Source organism: Equus asinus, chromosome 25 (genome assembly GCF_041296235.1).
Source record: "Equus asinus isolate D_3611 breed Donkey chromosome 25, EquAss-T2T_v2, whole genome shotgun sequence".
Lineage (NCBI taxonomy): Eukaryota > Metazoa > Chordata > Mammalia > Perissodactyla > Equidae > Equus > Equus asinus.
Window position 1 is genome coordinate 50,131,622 of NC_091814.1, and position 27,429 is coordinate 50,159,050.

General features: G+C 38.3%; 1 protein-coding gene across 18 annotated transcripts in view; it reads right to left on the minus strand.

Moving 5' to 3' along the window:
* Positions 1–26,392, minus strand: part of PRRC2C (proline rich coiled-coil 2C) — a 92,384-nt gene extending 65,992 nt beyond the window's left edge. For 9 of the 18 annotated variants that reach the window (XM_044758678.2, XM_044758681.2, XM_070497824.1 and 6 more), the window contains exon 1: positions 26,067–26,392. The gene's annotated coding sequence lies outside the window, so the exon portion shown is untranslated. Of the gene's footprint in view, positions 1–26,058 lie in introns of all 18 variants that reach the window. The other 9 variants (XM_014845189.3, XM_044758680.2, XM_014845182.3 and 6 more) reach the window with 5 other exon arrangements.
* Between the last annotated feature and the right edge of the window lie 1,037 nt (positions 26,393–27,429).

Sequence of the window (27,429 nt, forward strand, 5' to 3'; positions counted from 1 at the left end):
TAGAATCAATCTTAAGTAACTCATAATAATTTCACAGACCCATTTAATACTGTCAAATTCCAACAACACACAAAACCAATCAAAATAAACCACTATGCACTCAGTGAATATATTAGTTATTTACGGTTTGTAACCACTTAAGAATAAGAGTTTTAATCCATACTGAGATGAACAGTTCTGAATAGATGAGTAGAAATATATTCAATCTATGGAGACTGTCTATTTTATAAATAAATATTACTCAATTTAACGGGCTTGAGGTGACTGGCATCATCAGCCTATACATACAGAATCCAAATATGATAGGAGGATAACATCATTCCCCTATAAATTGCATGCCTGTGTTTTCAGGCAGTATGTGTCTAACAAAGCTCTACTAATTTAACAGTTTAGAACAGAACACTCTCTTTTCTCTACACTCTGCAAATGGTAAAACATTTCATCATAAACCCAAGGTACATAAAAATACTGTTTTATGGTTATGGATTAAGTGTTCAAAAAATGGTGTGCACTTGTCAAAATAAGTCCCTGTACATATGAGAAGTTATTAGAAGTAAACACTATTTTAATGAACATTCACACACAGAGAATTTTCATCTTTGGAGCTAATGTACCCTAATCTTGGAGGTGTACCCTGAGTAAAAACTAGTCTATTAATAAACAGAGAAGACACAAATTAGCTCTCATACTATTTCCCTTCAATTTAATGAGGTGTACATATATATCAACCTTAGGGTTTTTTTTTCATTGAGTGGTTAGGGTGGGTGTATGGCAGAAGGTGGCAACTTCTACCAAGAAACCATTAGTAGCTAAAAGCATTGAGAACTAAGTATGGGAGTCAAAGATAGTATAGAATAGGTATATCACACAAAAGGCATTCAAAGTCAAGGAACGCCCGTGTAAATCCATCATTATAAAAATCATTTTATCTACTAGTTTTACATTTGTAAATTGCATAATCAGCACCACACGCAGAGACGTGGTTTCATATGCGTATCAAGTACCACATTCAATATCTGTAGTTTCATACAATTTATCGAGAATTTTCACATCTACTATCTCATTTCAGCCTAATAACCTTATGATACAGTTAGTATCCTGATTTTACAGATGAGGACACTGATGTTCAGAGGTGAGATTGGATTTGAAATCAAGGCTTCTGAGGCAGTCCATTACATCATGCTGTCTCCTCCCCATGGAACTGTACATAACCACTTCGCTCTTTGAGTGTACATTTACAATAAACCACTTTTCCTTGAGATAAATTGGGAAACGAACTCACCTGCAATGATAACAACTACACTAATATATAGACAGCTTGCTATCATATGTGGAAGAATATATATAATTAAATTTATCCCAAGGGTGCTAATAATGATGATGGCATGAAGAGAGTTGTACTCCCAGAATCTATCCTGTTGACATATTTTCATCAATAACATGAAAAAAGACATAAGAAGCATATTCATTTACAGTGACAAAAGAGGACAGTGCATATTCACTAGATGGCAACATTAAGATTCAAGCAGATCTTTCTTCAGGTGAAAAAAAGTAACTGATGTATCAAGAAAAACAGTCAACTTGTTCTTTCACCCTCATTTAACACCTAAGAATCCTCAAACCTCTACATCACAACTACTCAAGCAACACTCTCTAAGTGGAGACCCGCGTATGCCTACATCATAGAGACAGCAACATAACAAGAAACAAACTCCTGAAACTTCCTAGGGGCAAACTTACAAGTACATTTGCACTTACATGCATCTTTCCCAAGGGTTTCCTTTCCTCCTTCCACCTATTGTTACAGTGGTTCTCAGCATCATCTAGAAACTCGTTAGAAACGCAAATTTTCAGGCCCCAACCCAGACTATTAAATCAAACTCTTGAGGATGGGCAGCACTCTTAAAGCACTGTTTTAGTAAGTCAGTCCTCCAGGTGATTCTGAGACATATAAAACTTTAGACAGTGGTGCTTAATCCTTGCTGCACATGAAAATCACCTGAGGATTTAAAATACACCAGTATCTGAGGTGCTGGGGTGGGGCCTCAGCATTGATCCTTATTTTGAAAAAAGATCCTCAGGTGATTCTAACACCCAAGCAGTCTTCAGAATCACTGCAATAAAGGGAGTGTGTCTTTCCTCCCATTCCGTCTAAGGCCAATCCTTTCTCCTGTGCTACCTACCCATCCTGTCCTCACTTCCTTTCTCATTCTAAACTCTTCTCTGTAGGGAATTTCATCCATTCTTATGGCTTCACCTACCAATTGATCATCCCAAAGTTACATCTCCAGCCCAGAACTCTGTGCTCCTGAAGAATATATCCCACTGCCTACTTACATTTCTTCTTTGTTTTGAATAAAGTTTCAACTTTACCTAGAACACAGGCACCTATTTCACATTAGGGTTTCAGAAACAAGCTTAACAAATATTCTGCACAGCATGAGAAGAAAATGGTAGTTTAAAAAAATTAAGTTGAGAATCAACGGAGGAAACATCTCAACATTGGACAAAATGTGAATCTTAGATAAGAACTCAACAAAACGAAGAAAAAAACTTGAAGAAACCCAAAAATTGATACTATGAACACACAATTCACTAGAGAAATAATACCAGTAAGCAAATGTATTAAAATGTTCAATTTCATAAGTGAACAAAAATTAAAATAAGATGGGCAGTTCAGCTTGTCCCACATGCTTACACAAGGAAAACAATGTAACATTACACAATTTAACCACAGGATGATAGAATATCTAATTCAATTCTAGCCATCACAAAACATTACAGCTTTGGATAGAACTATAAAATGAATCTTAATTTTCCAACTTAAAAAGAAAAACAAAATTTTTCCTATATATTATAAGGAGTTTCCAAACCCAAAGAAAGAACAAGCAATTGACCAAAAATTGAAGCCACAAAATACAGGCTCTACATATGGTCAAAGTTTCTGTAAACATATTATAAAATTCATATTTGAGTAGTTCTTTCTAAGGTTCAAAATTCTGTAAAAAGTTTCTTCTTCTACTATTGATAAGCTACTGTCTATTTTATGCCCTTCGGTATATGCTCTTTCCAAACAAGAAGTAAACAAAATACATATTGGGTGTAATCTGAGATGAGAAAGATGGACAAAGAATCAGCTTCTTAGCCCACTAGAACAGAGAATAAACTTATGCTCTCATACGCTTATGAGTCTCTCTTGCTATGTGTTATAGTACCTACTATATCAGAAAAAAAGTAAATCATAAATACGTATAACTGACGTTAGTGTAAATGAAATCAGAAGATAATTCAATAAAAAATAATGGTGAACTATCACTTAATATACCTACTGCTATAAAAGAACATGCATTTCTAAAGACAGAATTTGCAGCCATAAATAACGAGACTGGATAAATTGGAAAGGCTAATTCCACTATAACGGTTTGCCAGTTAAATGTGGGCACTTTTAGTTTAAAGCCAAAGTTTAATTTAGCCTACTTGTTTTTGATGTCTTGCTTCTGAAAGGCTTGGAAGACACCTGAAACTCTTAATCAGGCTGAAACTTCATTCAACATATAATGGACAGAAAAGCCAGTGACTTGTTCAAAAATTAAGATTAGTTTTAAGACAAAACATCAAAGGAATCCAACCAATCAAGAATAAGCACCATCAAGACTTAGCTTCACTTTGCATAATTTATTTAAAAATATTTCTAAAAATGTAATTCCTTTTGGATGCCTAAAATGAATCAAAGAATCATGGCTATATAAGAATTTTCTATGAAACTAATGATCAAGACTAACAGGCTCACACTTTCGGCCAAGATGAAGTAATAGGGACCAGATTTACATTCCCAACAGAAACAACTCAAAAACTGAAAAAATATATATATATATATATATATATATGTATAGTCTAGTGCATGTAGGTATATATATGTGTGTGTATGTGTATATTTTACTTATATATAAATAAAACAAACAGCTTAACACACTGAACATAAGGCAAGGAAGGACAGTGATCCCTAACAGATAGGAAACAAATGAAGTGATCCCCACGCTTTCCTGAACTTACTGCCTGGAGAATTCCCAGGTCATGGCACAGAGAAGGGAACTCAAGTGGAGGCTGGCAGACTGCCTAAATTGAAAAAATGGAGGTGAGAGTTCAGGGTGACCAAGATGGTTAGGATATAGTATTGGAAAGAAGAGAGCTACACAGAGAGAAAACGCTACAGAGGATCCCCCTTGAGTATTCAGCAGAGTACCAATCTGCACGTCTCTGAGGAAACTACCTAAAGCCAGGAAAGAACATCCAAAACAAACAGAGGAGAACAGTGCCTGATACTCACAAAGGGCTGGGAATACTTCCTATTCTCATCAGCTAGACTTTTAAAACCTCACAATTCACTGGGCATTGGGTAGAGTATTCAGGAATACCTTGTCTTAGTAGTGGTATATATTAAATTAAAGTACCAACTGCTCTGGTCTTGCCTAACAAATCTCAAAGCCAACACCAAAAGGATCAAACTTTTCCCCAGTAACTGACTCCCAAATAAACTTAAAGAATACTTATAAAAACTGAAAAAGTATCCAGCTTTCAACAAGGTAAAATCCACATTGTGGCATCTAATTAAAAACTATCATGCGGGGATGGACTGGTGGTACAGTGGTTAAGTTTGCATCGTTCCACTTCTCTGCGGCCCAGGGTTCGCCAGTTTGGATCCCAGATGCGGACATGGCACCGCTTGGCAAACCATGCTGTGGTAGGCGTCCCACATATAAAGCAGAGGAAGATGGGCATGGATGGTAGCTCAGGGTCAGTCTTCCTCAGCAAAAAGAGGAGGATTGGTAGCAGTTAGCTCAGGGCTAAGCTTCCTCAAAGAAAAAAAAACCTCCATCTCACATCCATTTTAAGACTCATTTCTGGGGGCCGGCCCTGTGGCCAAGTGGTTGCATTTGTGTGCTCCACTTCAGTGACCCCGGGTTTCACCGGTTCGGATCCTGGACACCGACATGGCACCACTCATCAAGCCATGTTGAGGCAGCATCCCACATGCCACAACTAGAAGGACCCACAACTAAAAATACACAACTATGTACCAGGTGGCTTTGGGGAGAAAAAGGAGGGGAAAAACCCAAACTGTCATGCAAGCAAAGAAGCAGAAAAATATGAACCACATTAAAGGAAAGAATCAATCAACTGTAATCAATCTAATTGACCCTAGTTGAATTAATGGACAGGGATGTTAAAAGTTATTTTCTTATAAGAGCATTCTATATGTTTAACAAGTAAAAGACTGAATACAAATAGAGACACAAAAGATATTAAAAAATCAAAACTTAGAGAAATGAAAAACACACTGGATGATATTAGCAGTATTTTAGACATTGCTGAAGGAAATAGTAAACTTGAAGTCATTAACAGATGAAAGACAGTGAGAAAAAAGAACTTAAAACAGAAGTATTGGGGCCAGTCTGGTGGAATAGCAGTTAAGTTCGCACACTCTACTCTGGTCGCCCAGGCTTCACCGGTTCAGATCCCAGGCATGGACCTATGTACCACTTATTAAGCCATGTTGTGTCAGGTGTCCCACATATAAAGTAGAGGAAGATGGGCACAGACATTAGCTCAGGACCAATCTTCCTCAAAAAAAGCAGTATCAGGGCCAGCCCAGTGGCACAGTGGTTAAGTTCACAGGCTCTGCTTCAGCAGCCCAGGGTTCACAGGTTCGGATCCCGGGCACAGACATCTACACATCACTCATCGAGCCAAGCTGTGGTAGCACCCCACATACAAAATAGAGGAAGACTGGCACAGATGTCAGCTCGGGGCCAATCTTCATCAATCAATAAATAAATAAAAAAAGAAGTTTGAGTAAGCCTTGAGACAACTTCAAGCAGCCTAACCTTTGTGTAATAGGAGTTGCCTAAGGAGGAGGGGTGAGAGACAGAAAAAATAATGGCCAAAATATTACAAATTTGATGGGAACTATAAACCCAGATTCAAAAGACTCAAAAAAGTCGAAGCATAAGAAATATAAAGAAATATACCAAAGCACATCATAATCAAATTGTTCAAAACTAACAATAAAGAGAAAATCTTAAAAATAAGAGAAACAAACATAAGAAGGATAGCATGAATGTTGCCAGAAACCATGCAATTGAGAAAATATTGCAGCCACATCCTTAAAAAGTATTGAAAAAAAAGAAAATTGATAACCTAGAATTCTTTACTTAGCAAAAATAACTTTCAAAAGTGAAGACCAAAACAGAGAGCTTTCTCAGACATAAAAAAGTTGAAAGAGTTCATCACTAGCAGATCTACACTACAAGAAATGTTAAAAGTCCTTCAAACAGAAAAAGTTTTTTTGAGGATACCAGATTGAAATCTAGATCTACAGAAAAGAATGAACAGCACCAGAAATGGAACTGAGTAATATGTGAGTTTTTTATCATCATCTAAATATGTTTATCCCTGGAATGCAAGGTTGGTTTAATATTCAAAAATCAATCAATGCATCTCACCATTAAACTAAAATAGAAATGCATGATTATCTCAATAGATGCAGAAAAAACATCTGACAAAAGCTAGCAGCCATTCCTGATAAAAACTCTCAGCAAACTAGCACTCCAGCTGATAAAGGGCATCTATGAAAACCTATTTTAAAAAGTCTATTAGTAAAAAACAAAAACCTATAGCAACACCATACTTAATGGTAAAAGACTGAATACTTACCCACTGTCCTCCCAAAGATCAAGAATAAGGTGAGGATATTTACTATCACCATTTCCGTTCAACACTATTATAGAAGTTCTAGCCAGTGCAATAAGATAAGAAAAAGAAAAGGAGAATTCAGATTGGGAAGGATGAAATACAACTGTCTTTACTTGCTGACATGATCAAATATGTAGAAAAATCTGGTGGAGTCTAGAAAAAGCTACTAGAACTAAGGAGAGTTTAGCAAGGTGGCATACAAAGTCAATACACAAAAATCAATTGTATCACTGAATAGTAGCAATGAACAACCAGAAATTGAAATGAATGTACAACTTATAATAGCAATTAAAATATGAAACACTTAGAGATATATCTGACAAAAATTGTACAAGATTTGCATACTGAAAACTACAAAACATTAAAAAAGACCTAGATAAATGGAGATATGCCATATTATGGGTCAAAAGATCCAATATAAAGATGTCAGTTCCTGCCAAAGTGATCTATACAAGAGTCAAAGCAGTCTCACATAAAATTTTAGAAGAAAAAATTCTGGAGGGAGGTGGTCAGAATTTGTCAAGCTGATTCTAAAATTCATAAAGAAATGGACAGGACCTAGCAAAAGAACTTTGAAAAAAAGAATCAAGTTGAAGGGCCAATGTCATCCAATTTCAAGACTTGTAAAGAAGCAATGAAGAAAGTGTGGTATTGGTGTAAATTAAACAGATCAATGGGAACACAATAGTCCAGAAATGTAAATATATAAAGGAGTCTGATTTTTGGCAAATGCAAAGAAAATCCAGTATATAAAGGATAGTCTTCTGAACAAATGGTGCTGGAGCAACCAGGTATACATAATACAAAAACAACAACAACAACAAAAAAAACTCTGATCCACACCTCACAACATACACAAAACTCAACTCAAAATGGACCACAGCAAAGCAAACTTGTAGTCAGAAGATGAGTAAGTTTTGGAGATCTAATGCACAGCATTATGATTACAGTTAACAATACTGTATTAGACACTTCAAAGTTGCTAAGAGACAAGATCTTAAATTTTTTTTTTTTTAAAGATTTTATTTTTTTCCTTTTTCTCCCCAAAGCCCCCCGGTACGTAGTTGTATATTCTTTGTTGTGGGTCCTTCTAGTTGCGGTATGTGGGACGCTGCCTCAGCGTGGTTTGATGAGCAGTGCCATGTCCGCACCCAGGATTCGAACCAACGAAACACTGGGCCGCCTGCAGTGGAGCGCGCGAACTTAACCACTCGGCCACGGGGCCAGTCCCGATCTTAAATGTTTTAACAAAAAAAGTATGTCACAAGATGGAGGTGTGAGCTAATGCTACCGTGGTAATCATATCACAATATATAAATGCATCAAATCAATGTGTTGTACACCTCAAACTTACAGAATGTTATATGTTAATTCTATCTCAATTTTTAAAAAATGACCATAGACAAAATGTAAAACCTAAAACGCTAAAACTTCTAGAGAAAAATAGGAGAAAATCTTTGCAAACGGGGGTTAAAGAGTTCTTACAACACTAAAAGCACAATCCATGAAAGATTAAACTTATGAATTGAACTTTTGCTTTCTGAAAGACATTACTGAGAACGAAAAGACAAGCTACTGTCTGGGAAAAAAAATCTGCAAATCATATATATATGATAAAGGACTTTTATCCAGAAATATATAGAAAACTCTCAGAACTTAATAATGAGAAAACAACCCAATTTTTAAAAAGGGGCACAGAATTTGACACTTCACCAGAGACAGATAATTGGCAAATAAACACATGAAAAGATGTCAGCATTTCAGCATCATTAGTATTTGGGAAATGCTATTTTAAATCACAGTAGGATACCTCCATACATCTACTGCATCTAAGCTAAAATTACAAAATGATTATACCAAGTGTTGATTAGGATGTGGAAGAAGTGGAACTCTCATAGCCTACTTGTGGGAATGTAAAACGTTACAACACTTGGGAAGATAGTTTGGTGGTTTCTTAAAAAGGAAAACATCCACCAACCATATGATCTCCCCCTTCCACTCCTAGGGTTTGTACAAGAGGAATGAAAACATAAGTCCATACAAAGACTTGTACTGTGGTTCAGTTTTATTTGTAATAGGGAAAAACTGGAAACAAACCAAGTGTCCACCAGCAGGTGACTGGATAAACAAATTGTGGTATATCCATAAACAGACCATCCAAGCAATAAAAAGGAATAAACTACTGACACATGAAACAACATGGATGGATCTCAAAGTGATTAGCTGAATGAGAGAAAATAGGCTCCCTACATACATACTGTATTTTATATGAAATTCTATAGTGTAGGATTCAGATAGTAATTGCCTAGGGATGAGAATGATGAGGGGCAGAAGGAAATTCTTTTTGATGATAGATACATTATCTTGATTGTGGTAAGGTTTTCAGAATGTGTACAAGCAAAACTTAGCAACTAATACACTTTAAGCATGTGCGGTTTATTATATGTCAATAAAAATTATTTGATCTTTGTCCCCAGCCCTGGCACAGGGCTCTTAAAACTCCTTGAATTTCCCAAATGATAAGAGAGATAAAGGTGTCTTTTATTATTCATAACAAGTCCCTTTCAACTACACCAAGAGTTTATGTTAATGTAGTGACTCCTGGAAAGTCCCTAAGGATGAAGGCTGGTTCCCAGGGAAGCAATCACGTGATTAAAGGGCTGGAACTTGGGGCTGGCTGGGTGGCGCAGCGGTTAAGTGCGCCTGTTCCACTCCGACAGCATGGGGTTCACAGGTTCGGATCCTGGGTGCGGACATGGCACTGCTTGGCAAGCCATGTTGCGGTAAGTGTCCCACATATAAAGTAGAGGAAGATGGGCATGGATGGTAGCTCAGGGCCAGTCTTCCTCAGCAAAAAGAGGAGGACTGGCGGCAGATGTTAGCTCAGGGCTAATCTTCCTTCAAAAAAAGGGATGGAATCTTCAGCCTCATCCACCTCTCCTCTGAGGAGAGGAGCTGGAGGTTGAACTCATCGCCTAGGGCCAATAATTTAATCATTTGTACATCCATAAAAATCCCTGAAATACTGGCTGGAAGAGCTTCCTCGAGGATGGAACACCACCAACTCCATGGAGACAGAAGCTTGGGACCCTTCTGGACCTCACCCAGTGTATCTCTTCATCTGGCTGTTCATTCATATCCTTTAATATCTTTGTAATAAACTGGTAATCTAGTAAGTTGTTTTCCTGAGTTCTGTGAACCGCTCTAGCAAATTAATCAAACCTCTGGTTTACAGCAAGCCAGTCAGAAGCACAGGTAACAACCCGTACTTTCAATTGGCATCTGAACCAGTGAGGGGACAGTCTTGCAGGACTGAGCCCTTATTAACCTGTGGAATCTGATGCTATCTCCAGGTAGACAGTGTCAGAATTGAGCTAAATTATAGGACACCCAGCTGGTGGCCAGAGAATCCAAGAATTACTTAGGGTGGGGAAACCCCTCCCCCCCCACCTTACAGTGACCAGAAATGTCAGAAGTAGAGGTTAAAGAGTATAGGAGACAGACAGGAGTGTTTTTTCTTTATACAAGGGAAGGGGGGATGGGAGGGAAAGAAACACACTGGCAAAGATATTAAATTGGAGAAATCAGCAGTCCTGATAAGGAATAATAAAGAATAATGTAATAATAGAGCTAACAGTGAATCAGGAAAAAAAGTCAGAACACAATAAGCAAAGAATCAACAAATAGTGTTTCTGTTTCTGAAGTTGGTAAGAAAGCACTTTAAGATTCTTGTAAGTAAAAATTAACAAATAGATAAAACTAAGAAATAGGGAAAGAACCAACTGGAAATGAAAAACAAACCTATCTTGGATAAAGTAGGAACTCAAAATCCAAACTGCAAAACAGCTCACATGAAAAACATGCAATACACAGTCATATAATTCAGAGGACTGCTCTTAAGGATTTTCATTACCAGACAAAACAATAAGCTAAAAAGTTACCCCCAAAAAGCAGGAAGGAAAAATCAAATTAAAATAAAAAACAATAAAAATTGATAAATTCAAGAGCTGGCTCTTTTGAAGAAAAATATAAGTTAGCTGAAAAACTCTAATTTTCAGTTAAAACTAAGAATGAGAAAGTTGATATAAAAGACACACATGAAGAGAAGGCTTGAGAAGTAACGGTCTTCTAGGAACACAGAAATTACCAAATTTGGCTCAAAATAAAAAGGTAAAAACAACAGAAAAAAATAAAACTTGTCCAAAAGCTGTCCACCCCCAGCAAGTATCTGGCCCAGGCAGTTTCACAGGGGAATTCTGGCATCCTTTAACTGAGACAATTCCCATGCTATTCACAACGAACTAAACAGGGCTTGGCAAATGAAAGGCTACGGCCAAATCTGGCCTGTGCCTGTTTTCTATGGCCTGGGAGCTAAGAATGAGTTAGAATTCAGCAGTGTAACTTAAAACAAAGTCTAAGAATCTATCCTAAAGAAATACTAACATATGTGTGCAAAATACACATACAAGGATTCACTGCAATATAGTATGCGATAAAATTTACTTATACGTCAGTCACTGCTGACTGACATAAGTGATCCATGTTCTGAAACATATTTATTGAACACCTATTATGTACACTCCTTTGTGGACTAGATAGAGATGTAAGAGACAAGAAGCTGCTCTGACAGGTCTTACTTTCCAGTGTGGTGACTGAAATAACAGGTAAATAAGATCACTTCAGATGTGACAAATGCTATGAATAAAACCAAACAGGACAATATGACAAAGTAACAAAGGGTCAAACTACTTTAGATTAGTTGATCACTGAAGGCCTCTCTGCGGAAAAGGCTTCTGATTTGGATTTAATGGGGAAGGAAGCAGCTTCCAGGCTGAAGAAAAGCAAATGCAAAGGCCCCAAGGCCCTGATATGCTAATCATGCTCAAAAAACATAAAAGCTGGTGAAGTAGAAGCTTTAAAAAAGGGAAAGTTGAAAGAGAAAAGAGAAGGTCAGATGAGGTAGGCCTACAGGATTTTAAATTTTATCCTTGAAGCAGTGGGAAACCACTGGATTCTGAGCAGAGGCATGTCTTTTGTTTCAAAACTATCATTCTGGCTACAATGTGAAGCATGAATTGTAGGGGGCCAAGGGTGGAACGGAGAGACATCATAGACCGCAACAGCCTAGGTGCAAGATGATGTGGCTATGGCTGAAAAAGAGACTAGATACAGGATGCTAGGAAAGACAGGACTCAAAGACAATCTGGGTCTTGAATTTGAAAAGTTGGGCATTAAGTGAGGTGAGGAAGATTAGATTTAGGGAAGATGGGGGAGAAGGGGAAGCAAGAGTTCTGTCTTAGCCATGTTAGTTTGAGATATTTATAAAGACAACCAGAGATCTGTACAGAAAAATGCTCAAAAAAAGCACAGTACGTGATTTTTTAAAACAAACAATATACGCTAAATACAAAAAAATATAATCTACATGTCAAGTATGAAAAACTTTACAAAATCATACCACAAATTATCAGCAGTAGACACTGTTGATCATAAGTGACTCTGACTTTGTTATACATACTGCAAGATCTAAATCTAAAAACTAAGTGTAACAGAAAATTAGGAAAAAATAAACGTTTTAAGAAGCAATAACTTGAAATGAAAAATTAATTTCAAGATCAGAAAATGAAAAAAAAGTGTATGATATATGCTTAAGACAAACAAAAGAATTTAAAAATCTATCCTCACTGGCATTGCGAACATCTAAAATATGTAAAAATATTAATGACTACAGGTAAACAAAAAGTAGTTGACGAACGTGGATTCACTTGACTTCTCCTCATCTGCTTTGTGGTTTATGCAACAAATAAAAATTAGAAAAATCTACAAACACATGCACATAACTACTTTGCTAAGTGAACATTCATTGAGTATAACACCATTGTCATGAATCCTCTTTTCACCATCAATGGTGCTTGCGAGTATGGTAATGCCTCTTTCTTTTGAACACTAGCATGGGAACCTAACCCACATCTATGACACTGTTTCCAAGGGATAACATATCTTCTCTCTTGTGTGCACTTGCCCTTGGATACTAAAACCCTAATGAAACCAATGTCCTCTTAAAGCCTGCTGGAGTAATTAGTACATTCTCTGAAATACAATTTAGCAAAGCAATTCTCTACAGGTTAAACAGAAACAAGCCTTCTAAAAGTACCTCCCTACTGCCACAGTGACAATATTCATTCAACATTTATATAACAAATGTATTGAGAACTAATAAACTGTCAAATGTTGTTTTAGATGTTGGGATACATCATGAAAAGGCAGATGATGCCCTTGCCTTCGTGAAACCTTTAACAAACAACAAACAATAAAAATATGGGAATGAAAAACTCAACCAGGTAAAGGGATAGAGCAAAGAGGGGAAAGAAACTTAGGAGAGGATGGCAAAGGTCTGGAAAACCTCTCTGAAGAGGTGACAGGAACTAAGAAAATCAATCAACAGTTCTCAACACAGGCTGCACAGACTTATCCAGAAAGGTTTTGAAAGACACTATCTGTCCAGGCCCCTTGCTAGGCCAACTAAATCAGAGTGGCTGGAGCTGGGGCTGGCAAAGGCATTCTTTGAAAAGCCACCCAAGTGTCTCTAAAGTATAGCCACAGGTGAGAACCACTGAAAAAACAAACCAATTTTGATCTGGGAGAAGGTTCAACTCTAAATGTCAGGACAGGAAGCCAGGGTAGGCAGAAGTCAGGCTGTGCAGAGCTAGGAGAAGGAATACTGCCCTTGAGTTTATTCCAAATGCCATGAAGAGTCATGGAGGGAAAAATTAACCAAAAATCTCAACTGCTGAATAAATGCATGGCTGCATTCAGCAGACCCACATCTTAAGTAACAAAATGGTACAATTTAGATAATTAGTAATTCAAAAACCCCTGAAACAGTAAGCTCAGTAAGAGCATTTCTCTTCACCTTGACAGTTTCTGATTCCAAAAAACATATTGGCATAGTTATAGGAGATAAAAGAACTATATCCTCTACTTGCAACATTTTTAATTTTGAAAAGCTTTTTATTATGTATACGCTATTAAGAATACATCACCGTCCTGCTTACTATATACCAAAAAATCTAAATCATTAAGGGCTGAGGGTCAGTCTACAAAAATAAAGCCTTATGAATAACACACCCCTATTCTGCTTAAGGGAAGAGAACGTAATCACATTTCTAAATTCAAGGTTCTATGACTCTAAGCATTGCTGATAAGAAACTACCATGTTCTATTGAAATTGATGTACCAAAACACGTGCATCTGCATTTTCCCAATTCTGAACAATGAACATATATTAACTTGTAAACAGGTATTTTTTTTTGGAAAAAAACTTTACGATGAAAGAAGGAAAAAATGAAGGAAAAAAAGCAGCCAGTGTTTTTAAAGCCAAAAGACTGTTTCCCAAAGGTCTACAGGAAATTTGGAAGGCAGCAGTTTATCCTAATATAATGAAAGGATGACAGTGAACAGTGCTAACAAAACGATGGTGTTCATGAGAGGACAGCTATTGTAGGTTGAAAATTTGTGGGGAAAAAATTTGTAAAGGGTTCCTACATCAAGAGATTAGCTGTGATCTTGACAATTCCTTCAGTGCCAAAAACTGTAAGATCCTAAAGTTACTCATTTACAATCACAAAAGGATTTTAAAATATTCAATACGGAAAACATTATTTTAAGTGATAGTTAAAATCTAGTAAATCTGAAAAAATATGTATACTTTTGCAAATTGCCAATTTGTTAAACTCAAATGACAATCATAATCTTTCTGGCCACAATGGGCTTCTAAGTATCCAAGCTCTGTTTACCTCTCCTTCCTCATTATTCTTATAGTGACTGTTTAGTTTCTCTGGAAAATACAGTACAATGTCCCACTCATTTAAATAGTTAACATTAAAAAGAAACCTCAACTATTTCCAGATGAGCATATTGCACACACTCAAGAAATGTTTTATTGAGCAAATAAAGAATGTCTACTAACTAATAAATAACAGTCAAGTATCACAAGTATACAACGCAAACAGCTTCTGTGTAAACCATTTTCTTTGGTTTCTGCGACCCTCTGACAGCTTTCAGTCTGCGACTGAGACTTTTTCCCCTATCTCTCTACATAAATGTTAACAAGCTTTTTCCATCTCTCTTGCCTGCTCTCTTCTCTGTATGCTTTCTCCTTTGGCCATCTCATCTACTGTTCACTTCTTCAGTAAGGATAATTCCCAAAGCTTTCCTTCCAGCTACAATCTTAGACATACATTTGTAATTATCTAAAGAACAAAACATCTTCACTTAAACTTCTCGACGGAACTACAAACTCAAAATGTTTAATTCCCTCATTCACTCAATATTTACTGAGTGCTTACTGTTATCAGGCACTACCAGAAACAAATAAAAAGGAGACATGCTGTCCTCATGGACTGAATGGAGATAGTTTGTAAATGTGAGAAGGTTGGAAAAGGTCTGCAAAGAACTGGGAGGAAAGACAGCCAACCAGGAAAATGAGGCATGGTGACAAGCAGCACTGAAACCTCCACAGGAGCTGGAGATCAGGAATATACAGTACTCCCATGTCTGTGCAGTTTGAAGACTCTCATCAATGTCCAGCAGCACATCCAGGAGTGGGGAGTGGTGGGAAGCACACAGCAGCTGGATCGAATAAGAAATTATAGTTGTGCCAGACAGGTGTTAATGAAAAGCAAGGGAGTTGAGGATACTACCAGGAGAATGGTTAGAGTAACATTCACGGAAGTCTAAGCCAGAGTGAAGAAAGACAAGTTGGAAGACAACAAGGAGGAGGGCAGAAGAGACTGGCAATTTCAATAAGGTTGAATAAAAGCTCTAACAATAGTAATTACTGAATGCTTACTGAGTCAACATTACTATGGACTGCTTTGTTCATTTAGTAAAAACAACAAGAGGAAATGTACTGAGTGACAAAACTGGAGGCACAGAAGCTTGTGATTTGAATTTAAGGTTTCAGGTTATTTTCTAAACCTGAGCTCTAGAGATGCAGTATAATGTAAAAATATCGGATTGGGAATAAGAAGAGCTCAAAGCCCAAGTCACCAAAACTTACCATTGAAGAAACAACCTTCTATCAGTAAAACAACTTGCCCAAAACTCATACGGCTAGGAAGTGATGGGGCCAAGATGAAATCTGGGGTTGACACCAAAGCCAGTGTCCAAGATAACCTTACTGTATGAAAATCAGAATTCAATTTTCATTATAGAAGAGATAAACATCAAACCTTTAATATATAAATAACATGCCATTTGAGGCGAAGACATTCTAAAAGATTCAAATTTTTATTATCAAAACTTATTCTATTACAATACAGAGTAAAATATCGAGGATAAAAAAATTGTATAAACAAAACATAGTAACATCTCTACTAACAAATGTATTCCATCTGTTGCAGAAATGTCATTTTAAAGTATAATCATGTAAAAAGTGTAAGAAGCAACGTACTATAGATTGTAAAAAAAGGGGAGGGTGCTATGTACTGAACTGTGTCCCCTCGAAATTCCTATGTTGAAGCCTGAATTCCTGGTGTGATGGTATTTGGACCTAGGGCCTTTGGGAGATAATTAGGTTTAGGTGAGGCATTGAGGCTGGGGCCTCATAATGGGATTAGTGCTCTTATAAAAGGAAGAGACCCCAGAGCTCTCTCCCTCTGCCCTGTGAAGACAAAGCTAGAAGGCAACCATGGGCAAGCTGGGAAGGAAAACCTCACCAGAACTCAACTATGCTGACACCCAAATCTTGGAATCCCAGCCTCCATAACAGTGATAAATTTCTGTTGTTTAAGCCACCCAGTCTATGGCATTTTCTTATGGTACTTGGAGATGACAAAGACAGAGAGATGGATGAATTAACTTCAGAAAACAGCATTTTGTCTGTCACTCAAAATTTTTTTTTTTTTAAGATTTTATTTTTCCTTTTTTTCCCCAAAGCCCCCCGGTACATAGTTGCATATTTTTAGTTGTGGATCCTTCTAGTTGTGGCATGTGGGACACCGCCTCAACATGCTCGAGGAGTGGTGCCATGCCTGCACCCAGGATCTGAACTGGTGAAACGCTGGGCCACTGAAGCGGAGCGCACGAACTTAACCACTCAGCCACGGGGCCGGCCCTATGTCACTCAAATTTTAACTAAATTTTCCTTTTAAAATAAAAAAGTCAAGACATTCACCATACTCCTCTGAGTTGCAGGCCAATCAGCATTCACAAAATACACACTTTCTGAAAAGTTTACTTTCAGCTTAACTCCCCCCTCTTGATTTTAAACACATTAATTAATCAAAGTACTAGTCCTTACACACTCCTCCTTAAACAAATACAACACAAATGAGAATCACAGAATATCTGAAGTTGAAAATTATTTTATAAAGAATGTGGTCAATATGAAGTAATGTGACCTGAATAACGAACACATTGAACCCTGTCCTTCTCAAAGTCTTTTGTCAAAAACCTGGATAAAATCCTGGAAGGTAGTCATCACATATGATACATACATCTGAAAGAATGCATTCAATGACTTTCTTAATATTTAAAAAGATCTCGAAATGCTAGGCAGAATAAAATTGGATGTAAGAATAGTTATATAGTCATAATTCAAAAATGGAATTTCACAAATACAGAATACAGACTAAGCCTGTTCATATAAACAGGACAGCCAGTGACAGCGAGCAGCATGGCAGCACTGCTTTTACAAAAATGGCTAGTTTATGGGGCTGATCCCATGGCCGAGTGGTTAAGTTCACTGCGGCGGCCCAGGGTTTCACCAGTTCGGATCCTGAGCATGGACACGGCTCCGTTCATCAGGCCACGCTGAGGGGGCGTGCCACATAGCACAAACGGAGGCACTCACAACTAGAATATACAACTGTGCACTGGGGGCTTTGGGGAGAAGAAGAAGAAGAAGAAAAAGAAGAAAAAAAAGAAGACAGGCAACAGATGTTAGCTCAGGTGCCAATCTTTAAAAAAAAAAAAAGGAATTAAAATAAGAAAAAAATCGGCTACTTTAATAGAAATCTAATGCACAGATCTCGAACTGTAAAATGGTTCCACTGATTTTGTGTTTATCACACTTACAGAGTACTGTGCTCAATTCTGGGCTTCATTAAGACAAATATTAAAAAACAAACTAAACTGGATACAAAGGAAAAACTCTGTTTAGTTTATCCATAGGTGGAAACAAGTTATCTTAGAATAAAAAACTCACAGCATACTCTACTTTCACAATCTGCCAAGCAGCCCAAAGAGCTGAGAGAGGAAGTGATTTGTAATTTTGCTGAGGCACAAAATTCGATGCCATGAGGTATGTAACAGAAGGGTGCTTCTAGGAAACCAACTTAGAAATTCCTTCCTTGCCATACCCCCATTTCCAGGGTTTTTCTTTTTTAGAGATACAGTAACTCTTGTGAAGAGAGACATACCTGTTTCTTTGTGGGAAAAAGAGCTCTGAAAAGAAAGCCAAAACCTAGTGCAGATGAGGGAAGTAAAGAGAAAGTGAACAGCATTGAATGCTATTATGGTGTTCAAATATTCGGAAATTTGGAAGATCTTAAGATACATGTTCTGCGAATGTTCCAAAGATTGATTACAGTGTCCTCCTGGTCACCAGACGCATTCAAACAAAAACAAAATAAGCCTTTGTCAGAGACGTTTTAAACCTAATTCTTGCTTTGGGTAAGAGGTTGAACTAGTCACCTTCTAAGGTCACTTCCATTGCTAACTGTTACAATCATTTAGTTATCCTCAAATTAGAGTGACATTAAATATTTTCAAAGATCCATTTGCTTCTATAATAGTAAAGCTAAGAATATCACCATATGCTGAACACTTCTACTACAAATAACACTACAGCAAAAGCATTAAAAATTGTCATTTTAAAAAACAAAGTGTAATATAAATAAATCTGTTGGCGTTCTAATCAGAATGAGAGAAGGGCTCAGGCTGTTCTTAGAAACTGAAACATGAAAATTAAGTTTCTGGGGCAGAAGAAAGCTTTAACAATCAGAAAAGAAATGTAGCTATCAAATTTTCTGTACTATAAATTACTGTTCTAGCAAAGTAAAGCCGTGTGTCTACCATTTACTTGAAGAGGTGACTGCCAGAGCACTCTTTCTGACAACTTACAATATTTTAAAACTGTTCACATTATACAATTACTTCTCTTAAAACTGATTTCGTTTCAATCCCAGCTCTACCATTTAGGAGCTGGGTGGTTTTATAGCATAATTGTGGCATATGCATATTATGGCATAAGCATTTCCCTAGTCATTAAATAGAATTCTGAATTTTTATTGTCTCATCTGTGGGCTGTATCTTCCAGTCTGCTGTGAGACTTACTTCATAAAGTGTTTGTATAAAGCTCTAAGAATAGTGTCTGGCACGCAATAAGAACTTAATAAATGGTAATAATATTTTCAACACTTACACATTACAAATAAAAACCAAAGCTTAGTTTCTTAGTCAACTTTATTTTTTGCAAGGCAAGTAGGTTCGATGTTATGGGAGAAAAAAAGCAGCATTCTCTTCAAGATGCTCATCTGACATGAATTATTCTAAACCTTTCATATAACTAAAAACTGCCTTTCAGGGTTGGAATTTTAAGTTTAAAGTTTGTTAGCATCTCTCCCCGCCAAGTACTGGCTCTCTTATTCTACCACTAAAATATCTGACTTGAGACATGTAAAGCCACCCATTTCTTCCTTTCTCCTACTTTCTACTTTCATTTTTTCCATGTTTTCAAACGTGTCATAAATATAACTACGCAATCAAAATATTTTTTTCTTTCTGGTCAGAAAAACCAAGCGATCAGCAAAGGTGGGCTAGACTTGACTTTTTAGTCCTTATTCAACAGTTCTTTCTTCAGCAGAAGAGAGACTTTCTCCGCCTCCAAAATGTCAGAAGACTCTGGTTCCACAGTTGGGAGATATTTCATCTTTCTACATTCTGTATCCTAACTGTGGCATGTGCTATACAAATCCACACATATTAAAACTCATAGAAATGTACATCAAAAATATCCAAGTTTTCTTATCTAAATTTCAAAAACTCATACAGCAATATAACCCACCTCCGCCTCTCTGTCAAAAGCCTCATTTCAATAATACCCTTTTTGTGCTTTTAAAATAAAATTCCTGTCTCCTTTTCCTAACCTGGAGAAGTAATTCTATACCTCCATATTGTGCTTCTTAAAAAGTTACTTAAAATACAGGCCAAACTACAATGGTCATATTGCCAAAAATCTAAACTTTAATTGGATCTGAAAATTTATAGTGTTTTTCTGAAGATTAAATTGCATTAAGTATAATTCTACTCAAGTATAAATTCTCTCTCTCCTTTGAAATCTGATAATCTATGTTTGATATTTAATATAGTCTGTTCCCCAGTTACTAGAAATATTTAATAAGCTACAATACTCATCTTTAAAATACACTGGATATACTGGAATTCTGTACTTGCCTAACTACTTAACCTTAGTAAAAGTTCTAAGCTTTTTGTTCCTTAGTAACCACTTCTCCAGTCTCCCAATTGTTTTTGATGTTGTTCTAAATGTACCCTGAGTAGGTCTCTTGAAGGAACCTCTCAGAGCATCCACTGGCCTCCACAGGGCCTTTGGGCGAACAGAAAAAACGTATGGTTCCAGGAAGATACAGATACTCCTCTTGGTGAGGGACTGATGCCTTGGGAGAGAGGGGAGAAGTGGAGGCACAATTTCCCCTGGGAGCCTAGCCAGTGCACAGGACTCTGTAAGCAGAACATGGGCTGGATTTCAGTCCTTGTTGCCTCCTTCAGCCCGACATAATTGTGCAGTGCACAAACTGCACAACCACATACAGCAGCCCTGCACTTTCAGATTATACATTAGGAAAAAGGGAGGAAGGAAGATCAATTATTAACTTCTCTAGACACCCATTCTCCATCCATCACGTGCATTCATCTCTTCTACTGCAGACTCGAGATTTATTTAGAGGGGCTCTTCCAACCTCACAGGGAATCTACCCTCCCTTTACCTTTGTTTTCCAAGGTTCTCTTTTCTGTTTTAAACATGGTCAAGACTCATGTGATATCAAAGAATATTAAATTCAAAAGATATATACAGACATTTAATGTGATCTTTGCAACAGTCCTGTGAGACAGGGGGAAGAGGCATTATCCTTATTTCAAAGGTTATATCTAAAATTTGAAGAAGCCAAGTCACTTGCCCCCAAAGTTAAGCTGGTGCAAAGTGACAAAAGAACTAAACCTCGGTTTTTAAACTCAAGAGTCCAGACCTCATTTTGAGTATTCAACACACCTAAAAATCAAGAGGTCTTACCACTTATTCTTCCTGCTGAAACATTCACCCTTATTACTTGACAGAAATTCTTTTAGGGTCACCAAGGATCTCTCAGTGAAATCCAAAGGCTACTTCTCACATATTTTTCTGAACTCTGCTGCTTTGGCTATAATAATCCTAATTTTTAGATTTTTCTCTTCCACCCTGATTTCTGTCATGACTTCCTTCTTCACTTATTCATTCTTGTTCTCCTTCTCTTGCCATAGATTGTTTTAGACATCCTGCTTACATTTCTCGGTCTAAATAAACCCACCCCACTTTGCAGTTTTTCATGGAAATAGTTGTCCCAGGTATGTAGTTAAGGCTGTTATTTATATCTCTGTTCCTGTAATGATGCTGTTTCCTGTTTGATGACTATTCCACTCTAGGCTTTCATCACTTCTGGGCTTTAATTCCAACTGTTGCCTGATCCTACCCAGCATTCATTTCTTATAACAGTTATGTCCCAAAGGGTGGAATATAGAAGACTACTGATGGCATATTTGATGATTTTAAGTGGTCCACAGAGGAATATTTAAAATTATATATTTTAAAACATTTTGGGGAGGAAAATGATAAAATCAAATAATCATGTGGACTTTTCTTTTAAATTCACCTAATGAAAAGACAGTAAGTTGAATTAAAGAAAAACTAACACACAGATGGTTTGAAGATAAAGCAAAAATCATGACTGACTTAAGTTTACAAAAAACTGGCCACTGGGAAATCCATGTAGTATAGAGGTTAAACACACAAGCTCTGGGTCAATGATTCAAATCCCACTTAACTAGCAAAGTAATTTTAAACAAATTACTTAAACCTCTTTAAATCCTAGTTTTCTAGTTGTGTACTGGGAATAAAAAAATCCATCTCATGTTCTTAGCTCAGTGCCTGGCATGGTAAGTGCTCAACGAATATTAATAATTACGATTATTCTTGATCTCTCCTGGCCATCATGCCTTCACTTGTAATCAACTGGGCACTCAATTTATACTACAATTTTTCATTATGGATTTTCTTCCCCGAATTTCCCTTACCTGCTTATATATCTTTAGTTTTATCTTGTGGTATGAATCCAAATCTTTTTTTCCCCCAAGGAAAATCAGCCATGAGCTAACATCCACCACCAATCCTCCTCTTTTTGCTGAGGAAGATTGGCCCTGAGCGAACATCTGTGCCCATCTTCCTCTATTTTATATGTGGGACACCTGCCACAGCATGGCTTGCCAAGAGGTGTATAAATCTGCACCTGGCATCCGAACTGGCGAACCCTGGGCTGCCAAGGCATAGTGTGCGAACTTAACTGCTGTGCCAGCAGGCAGGCCCCAAAATTTCAATAACTTTGAATATTAGTCCTTGAGATTGTGAAAATCCTGGTAGTGGGAACCAAAAGCCAAATTCCTCTGAGTCACTGGGCCTTACAAAATTAAAAGAATCTTTCATGTTTGTTGAATACATCCAATAATTAGGAAGGAAAATCTGATGCAAATAAATCTCATAATGCACAGTACATAAACACAAACTATTTGAAAGCATCTGATACTATTCTAATGGGTAAATAAACAGGAAAAAAAAAAAAAAAAGACAAGAGTATTCTTTGCTCCACTACGATATCTGTCAGTTGAACCTTAGTTGTGGGACTGTTCTATTGTTTCTTAATCTCATTGATTCAACAATAGATAATAAACTCTAGGTGTATGCCAACCATCATAGGGTGATGAGGACCTGGAAACAGTCTAGTAAAGGAAAACAGATTAATATTAGAACACATACAAGTAAACAGAAAATTACCTGACAATATGCTATGTAAATAATACTCAACAGTGTTTTTTCAATACTAGATGTGCTCCACAAATGCTGATTATATCCCATTCTCTTTAATGTAGAGCACCTAGCAGCACCACATGGGGGTGAGTACATTACACTGACAGTAATAATTTTATTGCTCTCTCGTGTTCAGACTCTAGGTATATGCTAACCTATAGAAAATATATGTAATATAGAAAAGTTTTTGCCTGCCAATTAACAACCATTGAAACTCAGTAATAGCCTTTGTTTGATCTGATTTGCCAGCAAATAAGTGCACACAAAGGCCCCAAAACATGACTGGCCTTCTGTTAATCTAAAGCAAAATGACGACTAGAAATATAACTGGGAAAAAGATGAGTTTATATTTAGCCTTTCTCGGGGTTGGGAAAAAACATACAACAGAAAACTTACTGAAGCTACCCTCTCTAGAGAATGCTTTTACCCACAAAGATGTCCTGACTGATAGATCAATGGATTATTGAGAAATTTAAAATGTTATGACTCAGAAAACTAACTTAATTCTCAAGATTTCTAGGCAACGGCTAACGTGGACTGAGATAAGCTTTCGCTGTGTTACCCTATTCATAAGGTGACAAGTCTAGCGTTACTGAAAGAACATTAGTCGTAGTTTAGTCAGACACAACTTTTAGATCTCCTTCACTGCGAGAATAGGGTTCTGCACCAATTTGTGTGACATTTTATCAATGATCAATCCTTGCCTTACACAAATATGGCATAAATAGCATCTGAAACCCAAGTTACTCAACTGACTTACAAACGGAAGCAGTGTCTGGGGAGCAGGAGAAAGGAGGAGACGTAACATAATCTTCAAAGACATTTTACAGTAGGGATAGAGGGGCACGGGAGACGGGGGCAGGAAGGAATGAGCCAGAATTTCTCTATTTTCAGCTACGTGCAATACACTGATCCCAGGGTTACTGAATGGAGAGCATGAAGAAGAAATCTATAAGAAGCAAATCGAGTATGTTAAGTGCAAAAAAAAAAAAAAAAAAAGGAAAGATATTCGTGTCCAAAAAGTCCTTAGAAAAAGAGGGAAGAAAAACTATTCCTTAAATTGCGAAAGACTACATACCCGATTCTGAGAATATACAGATTACTTACAGCTCCAAAGAGAGTATTTTCTTCTCCCAATATTCTGCCATTCTCCCTCCGCTAGATGACCTGTTACTATGTACTGAGCACAGTAATAAGCCCTTTATACACATTATCTTCGTTAATCCTACAGCAAGCCTTGGAGGGAGGTACTATTATCATCATCATCTCCACTTTACGGATAAGGAAATACTGTATCATTAATATATAGGCCAGATTTCGAAATTTTAAAATTATATCTTTCATCCTATAGAGTTAGAGGATTACTCAACTGGCCTTTAAATAGGTAAGGGTACAAAAATTAGCTTCTACCCCATCCCCAAAGCAGCTATAACCCATTTTTTACACCTTGCAACACTTTAACCTTTACATGCAACAATGTTTCTATACTGAAGTCAAAGGGGAAAAAGACTAGGTTAATAATGCTGTATCTTATTTAGTTACCACAGTACCTAAAATTACAAGAAACAGGGAGGCAGCTCTATGGTTTAGAGCATCCCCTTTGGGTTTACACAGTGTGGGTTTGAATCTATACAGCACCACCAGTATCACCTGTGTGACCTTGGGTGGGTTACTTTAATCTCTCAGATTTCATTTCCTCATCTGTAAAATGGGGATGATGATAACAGCATCTCCCTCGTAGGCCTGCTGTAAGATTTAAAAAGATAACGTGTGTAAAGGGCTTATTACTGTGCTCAGTACATAAAAATCAACTAACGGTGGAGAGAGACAGTCACATATACAAGCTCCCAGACCAAAATATAAAAATAAAAGTAAAAAGCCTATATTCGGAAAATTTCACTACAGAAAAGAATTACTATTTGACTACATGCTAAAGATAAAGCTAAAATTCAATCTATTCTTCATTTCTTTCTAGGGGATCAATGCATTTGAGGTGGGCCAGAAAAGATGCTGCAGTGCATCTGTGACACACACCTAAAGATGGCTCCAGTCAGAGAAGCATCTTAATCACCAATAGAGGAGGTTAAATCTACTTTTAACAAACGCTGGAGTTAGGCTTGGTGGGCGCTTTTTAAAGCGTCACCCTATCATTTTTACTTGCAGGAGTAAGCTATCAAGCAGTTAAGAATCTTGATTCCTCTAGTGCATTCCAAACGAAAACCTTACAGCACAGCACAGTCGCCTACTCCTCAATTCCAAGTACCCTAGCGAAGTATGAATCTATGAACTAGGCTGAAGATCGGCCAATGCGGAAATCCGGGAAGCTTTTGGAAGCCAGCAAACATCTGGCATGTCGGAAATCTCAAAAAATCTCAAATCAAGTCAAAAGAAATATACCTCCCTTGAAAGGAATCAGACGCACTCCTCTCGGGTAAAGGAAGAATTTATCAGTGTTCCCACTGGCCCCCACGCCCTTTTCTTCAGGTCCTGAAACGCTGCCTGGACCGTAACACCAAGAATACCATCTCAAAGAGAGACAGCTGCAGAGCGGGATTCCCCGCGCGGGTCGGGGGACGGAGAGGCCTAGGGTGGGAAAGACTCGCCAAATCCGCCTCTGGAGTTGGGGGAGCACGTCCCCAGCGGAAGCAGAGTTGGTCCAGATGCCCCGAAGAGCTTCTCACCGAGTCAGGTCCTCACCCCGGTCTCTCCCACACACGGCCCACTGCAGACTGCACCCTCTCTCCACGCGCAGAGGCAGGCAGGGGCGGCCCCAGACAAGCCGGGAGCAGTCTGGGGAACGCAGCCCCCCGCTGGAAGGAGAGGCCGCGCGCCCGCCCATCCCGCCGGACGGAAACTCCCTCGGCTCGCCCGACAACGCGCGTAATCCCCCCGCAGGGCCTGCGCGGCGGCGCGGCGGGGAGGCCGGCAGGTCCGGAACTGCCGCCGCGGACCACATGGGCCGGGTGTGACTCCGGTTTCCCGCTCCCCGAGCAGGAGGCCGAGACTTCCCCAGACACAGAGACGGCGGGAACCAACGAGTAAGAAGGGGATGCCGCCCCAAGGCCCTCTCGGCGCTGCTCGCGGCCTCCGGGGCCGGGCAGCGCGCCCCCGGCCCAGGCCGCCCTCCCCAGCGGGGCCCGCTCTGAGCGCAGATCCTACGCCCTCACCTCCTTACCGGCCAGGGCGAGCGTCAAGCTGAGTGCGTGCGCACTTCGAGGGCCTCCGCCGAGCTCTGATCGGGGGACGGGGGAGGGGAGACGCGGGGGAGGGGGAGGCTGAAGGACCGCCGGACTGGGAAAGCCGAAGCTGCGGATGGACAAACCGCCGAAGCTGCGGATGGACAAACCGCCAAAGCACTTTCGCTGCTTCCCGGGAGGGAGACAGCGAGCGAGAAAAAGAAGCAAGATGGCGGCTAGCCAGCCCCTACGTACTACGTAATGCCGCGGCGTACGTAAGGCAAATCTCCGCAAGACCGCCCTCCAGCGCAGGGACCGCCGGATCACGTGAAGCCTCCGTGGCGGCCCGACCCCGGCGGGAGGCGACAGCGCCTCCTGCCTGAAGGAGGGAGTTTTTGCAACCCGAGTTCCTGCTGCAGGGTGACGATTTAGCCTGGGCTCTCTCCAGGAACTCTTGAATAGACCACGATTGCGGGTTGGTATGTCCCGGGAAGTGAGCACTCTTGTATGGGTGGCTAGGTGTGTGAATTGGTTAAACCAACGGTTTGGCAGTATGTATCAAAATTAAACTATTCATACTCTTTAACCTTGATATTTGACAATATCTTGATATTTTCCAGAAATGTACATACACGTTATTTATAATACCAAAACCTGTCCGTGGATAAAGATGTAGGTAAATACGTTGACACATCCATATTATGGAATATTTTGACGCCATTAAATTCAGAATAATATTTAATGACCAGGGAAATGCTTATGCCGTAATATGCTTATGCCATAAAAACACACATGTATATGCATATTTATACAAAAAAAGACTTAAAAATGTACTCTGAAATGTTGATAGTGGTAAACATGTTAACAGCAGTTTTCTTAGCGCAATCAGATTTTTAAAAATATTTTATGTATACCTTTCTATAATTTTCAGATTTTATAATCAGAAAAAGTTTTAATGTGTAATGAAAAAAGTCATAAAATTATGAGAAACAAATGATAAATGTATGCATACACGTATATAGTGTGTATTTATATAGTGTGCATGTGTGTAAATATATATGGCGTTGTATTTAAGATTCAAAAAGCATTACATGTTTTCTTAGGCTTTAGAATAAAACAAGAACAGATATGAATACTAGTTCTGCTACTTAATTGCTATGTAGTGTGGATAAGTTACTTAACATCTCTTAGATTCAGTTTTCTCATTTGTAAAATGGAGATAATACCTACTTCTCCAAGTTTGTGTTAGTCGCTCACCAATATTTTTTGAGCACCTATGCTATGCACTAGGTACTGGAATGCAAATAAAAGAACAATTAAGGTTCTGGTCCTAATGAAGCAGTCTAGTGATGCGGATTAAAT